This window comes from Mustela erminea, chromosome 13, assembly GCF_009829155.1.
Source record: "Mustela erminea isolate mMusErm1 chromosome 13, mMusErm1.Pri, whole genome shotgun sequence".
Lineage (NCBI taxonomy): Eukaryota > Metazoa > Chordata > Mammalia > Carnivora > Mustelidae > Mustela > Mustela erminea.
Genome location: NC_045626.1, coordinates 29,782,363 through 29,795,418, shown reverse-complemented (window position 1 = coordinate 29,795,418; position 13,056 = coordinate 29,782,363).

Sequence of the window (13,056 nt, the reverse complement as noted above, 5' to 3'; positions counted from 1 at the left end):
AGGAGAAATTTCCTGAACTGATAAATCCATGTTTAATCAAGTGCTTTCATTTGTTATATGGGGAATCGCTCTTCCAGGAATGAACTTTGCCTAGAGAGAATCCGATTTCCAGAAAATATCAGTTAATTATTTAAGTTCAAATAATTCATTCATGTGTCAGTTACGTTTTGAGTCCCCATAAGAGGTCATATTTTGTTATTGAGCATTGTTCATTAAGATGCATAAGAAACAGTGTGTTGGTCTAAATGGAAATGGATGGCCAACAGGAAACCCAAAAAATGAAATGGAAGTCAGTGGAGAAAGAGCTACCAGGGGCTCAACCCATGTAGCTTATGTCAAATCAGGAACCCCTGACTGTGATTGGGAGAGTTCTGGGAGCCAACAGAGCCTGCCACTGCCTTAAGCCTTGAGTCATGTTAGTTCTGCACTCATCAAGCAGAATTCTGGTATCAATTTGCTCTTTGAAGAAGGCAATGTGAATCCTGAGTTCCAGAAAGACTTTGTCAGTCACCTAGAACCACTTCTCCATCCCTGCAATATCTTTTACATCCAGAGTTGTATTCATCCAGCTCTGGCTTGATACTGAGAGCTCAAGATCAACCAATTCCATGTTTTATCATTGGGATTATTACAAATAACTTACCTATATCAAGACAAAGTCTTTCACTTATCCTCTGCTTATCTTACTTCCACCTTCAGAAGTGAGGTGGAAACAGTCTGGTCCCACTTTGATGAGAGAGCCTTCACATCCTTTAGCACAACTACTCTATCCCTTCTGCTCTTCTTTCTCAGCACAGCATTTCCATGACAGTTTTGTGGCACAGATTAAGACTTTTTAGTATCCTAATAACCTCCATTTAAAGGTCCGCTTCTAAATTCTTCCCAGTGGTATAGCTCTGAAAGCTCATCATATCTGTCTGTCGACCCAGAGAGCTATTCTAAACATGACACTCCTTGCAGTGAGACTGGAGAAACTGATAAAAATCACCTGCAATTGTAGTATCCAACAAACATTCTGCACTGTTCTATGTGGCCCCAAAACCCAACTGAAGTAATTATTGGGTTTAATTGCTGCTTTATCTATGTGTGGCAATGGTCTCCATTTTTTTCCCCAAATGTGGATTTGTGCTTGGATGCAGAAATGCCTCGAACAACTTCCAGAGACAGCAGAAGCCATGAAATATTCACTAGCTGTGCATTTCTCCTTGCTTGCTGAGGCACTTAGTGACTCTCATAAACACCCCCAAATAGACCAGGAATGTAAAGTGTAGTGGATTTGGGTGGTTAATCTCAATCTCCAATGGGATAAAACATTGGCAACTCCAAGGAAATAATGTGAGCTAAATGTTAGACAAATTAAAAAGTAAGACCAAGTCCTTACTGAGATTGGTAGGTATTGATTCATTGTGAGACTAAGTACACACATTAAGCCTCTTAAAGCATCAAAAAAATGCTACTAAGGTATTATTGGGCTTGCAGAACAAAGATCAGGATACCTGATGGAAAAAATTACTATTCACCAAGAATTACAGCCCTTAGTTCTCTGCAGGCTGTGAATGGAATGAAGTTGGCTAAGGACTGAGGCGGAAATATCATTAGATGTCTGTTAGATACATAAAGTAGAAAGTAGGAGTCTCCCGAATTGAAACCCTGCTGGGCTTTCTGGAGACAGCAACACTAGGAAACTTAGATTTTCAAACAAGAGAAGGACTGGTTGAAAATAATTTATCTAAGTTGTTTTTAGTCATGAACAAGTTTAGCATAAATTGTCTTATGAATTATTTTGAAGACTCTACAATTAATAATAATAATAAAATAGCCTCTGAGCAGCAAAAGTATTGAGAATTTGTCCCAGAGAAATTTGCCAGCTAATTAGGGACCCCCACAGAGGGTCCTGCTGTGTCTTCTTGAATCCTTTCAATGACAGACAGCAAACCACTCTTTAGCATGAATCCAAGGTACCAGAGATGGCTCAGTTAGGGACCCAGCACCAGAAGACATTATTAATTCTCAGCTTTGCCTTCAGTAATGAAGCTTGCCTTCAATAATGAAGCAAGATGCTTTACATTTCCATTTTATATAAAACAAAACAAAAATAAAATAAAATTAGGAATAGCATCCTTCATAGATTTTACAAATATTAGTGGGTTTTGTTTATCCTACAATATAAAACAAACATATAGTATATGATTCTTTCATTGTTAATTTGTTGAGGACTGTGATATATTGAAGTGAAAATAGTTTCTTTATAATTTCTTCCTATTTGCTTGAGTTTTTCTATGTAGAGCCTCAGAGTGCAAATGCAATCCTTCTCGAAAATAAATGGTCAGATGTTTGGAAAAAAATTTTTTTTCTCCAGCTTAGATTTGTCTTTTGGTGGAAAGTACCCTAAGTTACGGCCAGGGTTTCTCTTTCAACACACTCTCCATTATACTGCTTACCTTCCTCTGAACATATCTGTTCTCTCAGTGCCGCTTACAAAGGTGGGCTTCTAGCCCCTCTCCAAAAAAAGAAGTGTAACCTTTCTAGTATCACTGAGTGTTCCTGGGTATGATGGGATGAATCAGAACCAAAATTCTATGTTTTTGTTTAGACATCTTTTAGCCTAGTTATCTGTGCATTTGTTAAAATAATTTTTGTTTGATTTTTACATATGAATGTTCATTCAATTCCTCTTCCCTTTACCGTGTATTTTGTGACTGTTGCTTCACAAAATAGACGGTCAAAATTTTTAAGAGTGGAAATTACTTCTTTGAAACCCTAATGCCACCTGGCTAGTTTGGGCTCAGAGTGGGTCCCCAGAGAGATTATATGTTAAATTGAGTCTAATTGAACTGTGCTTGAAACTTCCAACAGACGGCAGCCCAGCTAATGTATCAGCAACCTCCTAAAGGAATATTCTTTAAGTATTCTCCTCACACAAGGTAAGAAAATTAGAATCTCAGGAAAGAAAAAAGAAAGCTGGCAAAGACCACCTGCCTCCAATGCAATTAACCTCTGTTCGTTAAAAGCCTTCATTGTGAATATTCACAGTGTCCATATGTAAGTCACGCAATAATAGCATTGCCACAGCATCACGTCAAAGCATAGGACAGGCTAGCTTCCTTAAGAAAATGGGTACACCTTGATCAGAACTTGCTAATATGTTAGAGATTATTCCTTTTAAAAAGCCTACTTCACATCCGAGTCTTTGCATCCCTGAATAGCATCCCAGTCTCCCAGTACGTTTAGTTATTTCCAGATCATTAACCATGTGATTGAGAGACCATGGGGAATGGGGAGAAGGGGAAGTGGAATTGAGAGCTCCAGGTTTGGAGCCACTCCTGATTGAAGTTCAACCCAGTAACTACTGAACGTCTGGGAATGAAGATCTAAGTCAGAAGCAAGCAGGGATTTGACTTTTAAAGGCTGTGTCTTCGCAGAGAATGGGCATGGAGGTGATGCCATGGGGTGGAGATGCGGAGCCCTCCCCCAGCTCCCCACCCTTGCCCTGCCCCCCATGCCACCACTGGGCAGGGCTGCTCCTCAGACATTTCCTCAAACTGACTCTGTCTCTGCCATTCAGCCTGCTCTTCTGAATCCTGGCTCATCCTCTTCACAATTGAGAGCTTTTTTGCTCTATCCTCTGTGTGTGTGTGTGTGTGTGTGTGTGTGTGTGTGTGTAACATGAATTATAGCCTTCATTCTTATATTTTTTTCGTTCTTTTATTTTCCTCTCAGCCTCCTTATGTATTCCGAATTGTGAGCATTTTTTTTCTTTTTTTTTTTTTTGCTCCTTTCCTTTCTTCTTCTCCTTCTTTCTTCTTTCTTCTTTTTCCTTCTTTCATCTTCTTTTTTTTTTAAAACTATTTTAGGAAAATAAACAACTTTTGTGTAGCAGAAATTCTGACTTTTTTTTTTTCTTCAGATCAAGGATGTGTTTTTAGACAGCTGAAGACTCCTGTCTCATGCCTTAGAGTGGGAGGGCAGTCCCAGAGAGAGAAGTTTGAGTCAGTCGGCTACAAGAAATCCAAGAAATAACCCATCTGCCCCCTTGCACTGGCGGTGGGAAGGATAGCACTTGGGATTTCGCCCTCAGTGGAGCATCAAGCTGCCTTTGCAGCTGAGGGAACACGGGGCTTTCTGAGGCAAAAGGTCAGGTTGGATTCTCCAGATTGTGATTTTGAGATTAATGAGCCCCCCGGGGAGCTCCACTGGAGAGGATTTTAGAGAAAAGTTTTTCAAATAGGGAAGCCAAGCCTCTTTGAGCAAGGTGTCTCCACACCAAGCTGTCTGTGTAAGGAAAGAGCCTGTTATTTCCAGTGCATGGCACATTGCCATGGGGGAAGATTCAGAACTAAAAAGTGTTTACATTTTGAGTTGAAAACAATTGATTTTCATAAAATGACCAAAATCTGCATGCAGCTCTTACTAATCCTATACTTATAAAGGAGAGAAATCAACCCCACATGCAAGCAGGCCTAGTTTTTTTCTTCCCTGTCATTTTTTCCCTCTAAATAAAAATATAAGCTCTTTCAAAAACTAATCAAAATCATATTTGTGCACTGTTTACAGATATAAGAAAGCCAAGGAAGACTAGAATAAAAATTAAAACTCAAAGAAAAATCTACATTTTGAAGGTGAATTTGGGAATTAATGCCACCAGATATGGCCTTATTTTCCGTGAAGCTGTGTATGAGGTAAACTGACAATGAGACTGGGAAAAGTCTGCCTCACACTTCCTAGTAGCATATGCTACAGGTGAATGATCTGTTTTTAATTTAAATGCCTGATTACCATTTCTAAATAACAACCTGATGAAATATGCATTTTCATTTAAATGGGAAGTAGGAGATTTTGAAGGGAAAATAAAATTTTACTGCAATGTACAAAATATGCTCAATTTTGATTACTAATTTGCAGATGGAAAATAATTCAGGTGCTTTTTCTGACTTTACTTAAAAATCATCTTAAAGACACTTTTCAAGTACTTGGAATGTGTACAGTACAGTTTTCTGTGATATTGATAGATATCAACCTGTGTCCGGTATCTTAGCCACTCATATATCAGTGTATGAGTTTGCATACTTTGCTCAGGACTGTCTGTGAGCTGAGATTGTATGGGAATCTTGGATAAATTGGTCTTACATGTAAGTAGAGTATATGGTCACTTTTAAGAGCAATTTGGACTCTTACCTTCAAATGTCTACATCACACAAATATCCTTGTGTTACAAAGTCCAGTGATTTAAGTATTCACAACATGTTTGGGCATCATTTTAGAGATGGTTTATTTATATCTCTTCATTTTACACATTAAAAATCTGAAATCTAGGGGTGCCCGGGTGGCTCAGTGGGTTAAAGCCTCTGCCTTCAGCTCAGGTCATGATCCCAGGGTCCTGGGATTGAGCCCCATGTCGGGCTCTCTCCTCTATGGGGAGCCCGCTTCCTCTTCTCTCTCTCTCTGCCTGCCTCTCTGCCTACTTGTGATCTCTGTCTGTGAAATAAATAAATAAAACCTTTAAAAAAAATCTGAAATCTAGAAAGACTTGGAGATTTAACCAGGCTCATCAACTCTCTTGTTAGTAGCTGGTTGAAGACCTTAAACCCAGGTACCTTGATTCCCAATCTAATGATCACTACACACTCTGTTTCTTCTCCCTAAGTTCTACTTTTAAAATCTAAATTAAGACAAGTTAGGTTCAGACACCAACCCAGAGTTTTTCCCTTTGTTACTTTCTTGAATGTGGTTTTGCTGTTGGGGTCCACAAAGAGCAGGGATGGGTGGGGAATTGCAAGATGGCCTAGGTGGAAAAGGGAGGGTGAAAAGATACCCAAACAAATTGGGTTGAACCATCTAAACACATTATTTTAGAGAAACCTGCATTTAAGAAATATGGGAGATTCCTTAAAAAATTAAAAATAGAGCTACCTTCTGACCCTGAAATTGCACTACTGGATATTTACCCCCAAAGATACAGATGTAGGGAAAAGAAGGGCCATATGTACCCCAATATTCATAGCAGCAATGCCACAATCGCCAAACTGTGGAAGGAGCCAAGATGCCCTTCAACAGACAAATGGATAAAGAAGATATGGTCCATAATGGAATATTACACCTCCATCAGAAAGGAGGAATAGCCAACTTTTGTATCAACATGGATGGGACTGGAGGAGATTATGCTGAGTGAAATAAGTCAAGCAGAGAAAGTCAATGATCACATAATTTCGCTTACTTGTGGAGCATAAGGAATAACATGGAGGATATGAGGAGAAGGAAAGGAAAAGAAAACGGGGTAAATCAGAAGGGGAGATGGAATGTTGAGAGACTGTGGACTCTGAGAAACAACTGAGGGTTTTGGAGGGGAGAGGAGTGGGAGGTTAGGTGAGCCTGGTGGTGGGTATTAAGGAGGGCATGTATTGCATGGAGTATTAGGAATGGTGCATAAACAATGAATCTTAGAATACTGAAAAAATAAAATAAGGAAAAAAAATATTACGTCAAACCATAGTAGCTCTCTCAAGACAGGATTCTGATGATGCCGTTTTTAATTGATCAACCCTATCACATTCCCCTAGGTAGAAAATGCTGTAATGAACATGAATGCCAAGGTGCAGAAGCCGGTGCCCTTCACATGTCATTTCCAGTGTGGAAGTGAGATTCCTGTATGCGGTAGGCCAGGGGGAGATGGCACAGGCAGGCCCTGGAGGCTTCCTGCGAGGTGTATAAGTGTTATAAGTGTTAACACTTTGCTTTCTTTTTGTTAATGGAGAGATTCTTCCCACCATCTCATTTCATTAAGTGTATTATAATTGTGCCTCTTTTTATATTTAATATAAAAGATCACATGTCTGATCCATGTAAACCAAGAGCACGAACCAGCTCATTTTTGATGGGTCAGAAGTGGATTGATTAGAGACAGAGTGATAAGCTGGCTGACAACTGCACTGGATGTGTCCAGAGGGCAAAAGTCTAAAAACAGCAGAAAGGATGGAGGAACTCAGCTGGAAAATAGAAAAAGAAAAACACCAGAGGGGATTTAAATCAACTGGGCAGGAGCTAGCTTTTCCCTCCATTAATATGCACCTGCGCGACCTTCTCATTTCACCACAGAGGAACCCTGGCTGGAAGGAGAAGTGACTGGAGCCCAGCTGTGTGTGGTGTTAGCACGAGGAAGAACTAGGCTCCAAGTGTGCATAACATGCATGGGTGCTGTTGCTCAGGTGTTAAGTCCTTAAAGGGGAAAATGGCCAAACAAATAGATGATTCAAGGAAAAGTAACACTGACAATGCTGTGAGGAGACTATTGATTGGTTTCCTAAGACAGAACCCCTTGGACTTTGGGGAAAGAAAGAATGTCCTCATTGAGTAGACCTGGGAGCGTGCACACTAGGAGAGATCAAAAAAGAGTTTGTCTGGACACAGAACTCCAACAGAATGGTGATCTTATGCACACCAGGCTCTTAGGCAGACACTTCATCTACCCTCTCATTTAATCCTCAGTTAAGTAGGCATGAGGTAAGGATGACTATCACCATCTGTCAATGAGGAAAGAGAGGTCCACAGCTATTAGTAACACACCCAGGACCAGCAAGGCGGGAAGAGAATTTAAAAGTTGGATTGTAACTTTTTCCTAATGTCTCATAGCTCCTCCTATATAGGCATATTATAAAAAGCAAATAAAGCAAATAAAAATATATATAAAAACATTTTCTGAGGTTTTCTGCTATGTAGTATGGAATAGCAAGAGTAGATATCAACTTATAGGGATGGGTTCCTGCAGGCACTTTGCCCGGAACTTGGAGGAGAAATCAGCACCACAGTTTCTCCAAGATCTCTCTACTTCCTAGGACACAATCCTTCCCCATGAATCTGGTACTGGTTCCTGTAGGTCAGAGGGACTCCCACTCCTTTAACCAATAGAAAACTTATGTTTGAACTCATCAATACACTTGCTCTTCTGTAACAGACAGCCTACTTTTCATACTTTCTCTCTTTGATCCTAAGTTAAATGCCCATAAATTCAAAAGTTATACATCGTGTCAGTGTACTAAGGGAAAAAGCTGTTGGTCATAACCTATAGTTTTCTAGGAATTTAAAGATCAGAAATTCCATAATAATTGCTTTCAAGCTTGAGATGGTAAAAAATGTCAGTGTTGAGACTGAAAAGTTATACAAAGGAAGGCTATCCCAAGCACAGGGAGCCTTCAGATGATCAAATTCTGTTCCATTTCACCATATTCTATTCTTTATTACCCTGCTGATAGAGATAGAAGTGATAATTCCTGAATTTTAGAAGCTCCTATAGACCAAGGTGAAGGGTACATAATCCATGTGATACCCCATGGTTTATCCATTGCCTGCTTCATCTTCCTTCTCCATCGGCATTATTTAGTGTAGCACCTTGTGGGAGATTTCCAGAGACCATTCTTAATGGAAAGAGTTTTGAATATTGTAGCCAAATTTAAAATCATCCAGACTTTTCAAAATTGCCAATGCCTTAGCCATAAGAAGACTGCTACAATTTTTGCCTTTTAATATGAGGAAAAGTGATTTCTAAATTGAGAAAGAAAGATAATTTCTTTTCAAAAACATATAATGCTCTACCTCTCAATTCTATAGGCTCATAATTACAATTCTGGATGGGATCCTAAATTAATGGGACTGATATTTCTATAAGCAGATTAAAGCTCATGCATGTTACTCTAAAGTAATCCCTATATAATGTTATTATGGTTATTGGAGCTATTTTTGAGATACCTAAATATTTCAGCAATTCTTCTTCTGGTCTTATCTTCAGGTTCAGTTCAAACAATAGAGAATGCATAAGCCTCATAAATTAACTCTTTTTGAAATTATTAATTATCCTATCCAATAACTAAATCCAAAAAATTTACCTCATACTCTATGGAAATTCCCAAAGAGAATATCTAAGATTATTTTCAGCAAAACAGCATCTTTGCTCTAAGTATACAGTATAATGGGCCCATTGGTACCCATTAACAGCATCTATGATAAGAAGTTGTATAAAAACAGTTCAGAGGAATGCCTGGGTGGCTCAGTGGGTTAAGCTTCTGCCTTCAGCTCAGGTCATGATCTCAAGGTCCTGAGATCAAACCCCACATCCCTCTGCAGGGAGCCTGCTTCCCACACTGCCCCCCGCCCACCCCCTACCCCCCCCCCGCTGCCTGCCTCTCTGCCTAGTTGCAATCTCTGTCAAATAAATAAAAATAAAATCTTTACCAAAAAAATTTCAGAGGAAGAAGAGCTGAAGAAATCTTGAACTTCATTTAACACTAAATTTATATTCTCTAGCTCCTAACAAAGTAGAATATTCCTGAATTTAGTCTTATTCCTGGACTTCGGGGTTCAAAGCTCTCTAGGACAGTTCTGTGGGCACCTTTGAATTTTTGTTACTGGGATTTGTGACCCTTCCCAGATCTGGTCTCTATGACTGCGTAGGGTGTCCTGCTTGGACCCTTGGCTCTGATTATTCTCTCAGGATTCCAGAAGTGATGTGTCACTTCCCAAGATCCTCATTTGGAAAGCAAGTAAAAATAACTTTCACTGGACTATGTAACCCTAGTGTTTGTTTAAAACTCAGTCACATTACTTGGAACCAATAATTAATAATTACTTGTCTCAAGAGCTGGAGTGGGATTAAATCCATTTTCCAAAATAAATATGACCCTGATCATAAGAACAACAGAAAATATGCCAGAATATGAACCAAGCAGGTGCCAGTGAAGACAATCCATGTGGCTCTTCTGTTTACAATCCTGTCCCCAATTCTCCCCACTCAAGTGGTCTCTCCTGCTAGAGTTTCCTTGGACCATGCTACCATACAACTGCCTCTTTTCACTATCTATGACATCACTTCACAATCATTAATCCATTTGCCTATAACTACTGCTATGTTCTGTTAAAATATCCATTTAAAACCTTTAATATTTTTTAATTTCTTGACTTGCTGGTTTGTTCCCCTGAATGCTGAATAGAATGTACGCTCTGTTAGAGTACCAATAATGTCTAGCTCTCCTTTATATGCCCTAAATCATGAATAGGTTTTAATGTTACTTATTAACTGATAATTTGATAAGGATTTCTTGCACAGACTTGCTTATCTTATAGGTATAAACATTCCATTTCTGAAAGTGTTGCAATTTTATTAATATTTCCTATTTCTTTTTCTTACTTTCTTTTTGGACCCTTGGAATTGTGGAGAATCTCTGGGTTTGGGAAAAAGGGACAGGCTTTCATTTCTGAATTCCCCCTGTAGCGTGCACTTGACTTGAACTGAAATATGACTGCTGAGGCTTGGTGACCTTAAGAAGAGTTAGGGAATAACAGAATAAGCCTGTGAGTGAAGAACATTCTGCTAGTACTAATGACCAGAATATACTGGAGGGCCTCATTTTATTTGAGAATTCTCTCTATGACAATTATCCTGATGTTTGTGACTACTGTTTTAGATAAAATCCCAGAAGTCTACGAATCATAAATGTGTAAAATCAATAGGTAGCAAATTCAGAGTCCAAAAGACAAGGTGAGATTTAACAGAAATAATGTTAACTCTTACACCTAGATTTTTAAAAAATATTTTATTTATTTTTTTGAGGGAGCAAGGGGGCACATGAGCAGGGGGGACCAGCAGGTAGAGGGAGAGGGAGAAGCAGACACCCAGCTGAGCAAGAAGCCCAATGTGGGGCTGGATCCCAGGACTCTAAGATCATGACCTGAGCCAAAGGAAGATGCTTAACTGACTGAGCCACCCAGGTTCCCTTTATACCTAGATTGTGTGTGTGTGTGTGTGTGTGTGTGTGTGTGTGTGTTTTCCAAAGTATCTATCAGAAAGTATGTATCAGCAGATGAGACTGGAAAAAAACAATCTCCAAGTTTTGGTTGCCTGCAAGTTACAGATCTGACCTCTATGAAAATCAACATTAGCTTACATTAACAAAAATACAGTCTAAATCGTACTTTCCTGTACTCTATACTCATCACTCACACCTGAGTACAGTCTTCTGTTCTAGATAAAATATTCAGAAAAGTTGTTGATAAACTAAGGCAAAGGCACAGCAGACTGGCCAGGGTGGTAAGAAGCTTAGAAACAAAGCTATCTGAGTAAGCGCTACCAGAGGTAAAGATGTCAATAAAAGGGAAAGCTAAGAAAAATAAGATAAAGAGGGCTCTCCAGATATTTGAAACACTGATATGGGGACAGAGGGATGTTTGTGTTGTGAAAACTATTGTTAATCACTGTCTATTAAGAGGAAGTTCAGCCAAAGAGAGGTTGCCTGACAAGTTGAGCTGCGCACACTGGGACCAGATGACGCCATGGATAGGAGGTTCTGATAAAGGAACTGTTCACTAAATATTGAAGAAACAATGGTTAAAGATCCTAAGAAGAGATTTGAATTCTGCAGATAAGATGGCCCTTGAAGTTGTTTCTCTGCATCCTGAGACACAGATGCAAGAAACAGAGAATCAAAAGGACTTCACTTCCAGCATAAAATTCAAAGTTACCATTAAAACACTCAATATGTATTGCATGGAGCACTGGGTGGGATGCACAAACAATGAATTTTGCAAAACCAAAAATAGATAAAATAAAATAAAATGAAAAAAATAAAATACTCAATGCTTTTGAGTCTTTCTAAATTTTTAATATGTTAAAAAATGTTTGTTGAGGTTTATGTACAACACAGATCAAACTTTATAATATCAAAGCAAAAGCAACATTGTCTTCCCATGGCATGTTTGGCTTCACTCTACAGTAACTATATCACAATATTTGGCTACACAGGACGGCCTGGACCATATAGGTATTTGTCAAGGAGGATATTAAAATAGATTGGCATACAATTAATGCCTATGTTTTGTTTTGTTTTGCTTTGTTTTCCTTGTTCATAAGCAATGCTAAGCACATGTCATCAAGGCCAAGGAAATAAACTGAACTTCATCCTTCAAGATCACAAGCAACATGAATTCTTTTAGCTCCTGAGAATAGGGGGAGAAACCTACTATTTCCCACTTTTTTTTTTTTTTTAGAAAAATTCACCTAATTTAACTGCCACCTGACTTTTATGTTCCTTCCTGAAGGGATGCCAGATATGATAAGGACCTAATAAGTCAAAAGCCACTTTTGGCCTCATTGTCTCTTTGTGTTAACAAAGCCTCATAAAAGCAGATGGATAGTCCAGGCCAACTTCTTTCTATGATCAGCCAAAGATAAACACTCTGTGCCTTATCAGCTGAAAAGGGAATTCTTCATTTTTATCGAAGAATAGACTGTAGTTGCTTAGTTTGAAATAAAAATCGATGGCTTTATTTGGCATTGTTTTTAAAAAATCTTTTTTTTTTTAAATTTTATTAAAGCAGAGAAAAACAACTAGATCTTCCAATTATTTTCCTCCCATATAAATCCTGAGTTAAACAGTGAATGCTAACTCTTGGCTAACAAACTGAATGAAAATGGAAGTGTAGATTCTATATAAGCTGTCAGGAATTTTAATGAGATCATAAAACCAAATTCTCTCATTATAATTATTTTAAACAAGTCATAAAAAGTTTGTATCCCAAGTTTATACCCAAAGTCTTACCCAATATAATGCCCTGTAGTAGCTCCCATGGTACTATCTCCCAGACCTCCCCTCCACTCACCTTTACAGATTGCTCTGATCCTACCCTCCAACCCCTCGGTTCACAGTGACCCCCTAGGCTTTTATTTTTATATTTTTGTTACAGTTATTTGAGAACCATGTATTGCACCTGTCTGGTTTAACTTTTGACATAGACCATCCTGTTTACCGGGATGGACTGTAATATTCTCAAAACTGGAAACCACATTACCCCAGTTTTGCAACCTGAGGTGCTTTATGAGTGAACAAAGGACATTAAAATCAGTGACTGTATCTGCAGAAGTTTGTCTGCCAGAGTAGTAGGAGACTTGGAATTAGAACACAGGTTGCCTGACTCATGAGGCCAGATTCTTTCTTCTTCATCACCTGTATCGGTTGCACCTCACTCCGAAGTTATTGGTCACTATGGAGAAGCCCATAACCCATATAATGCCTT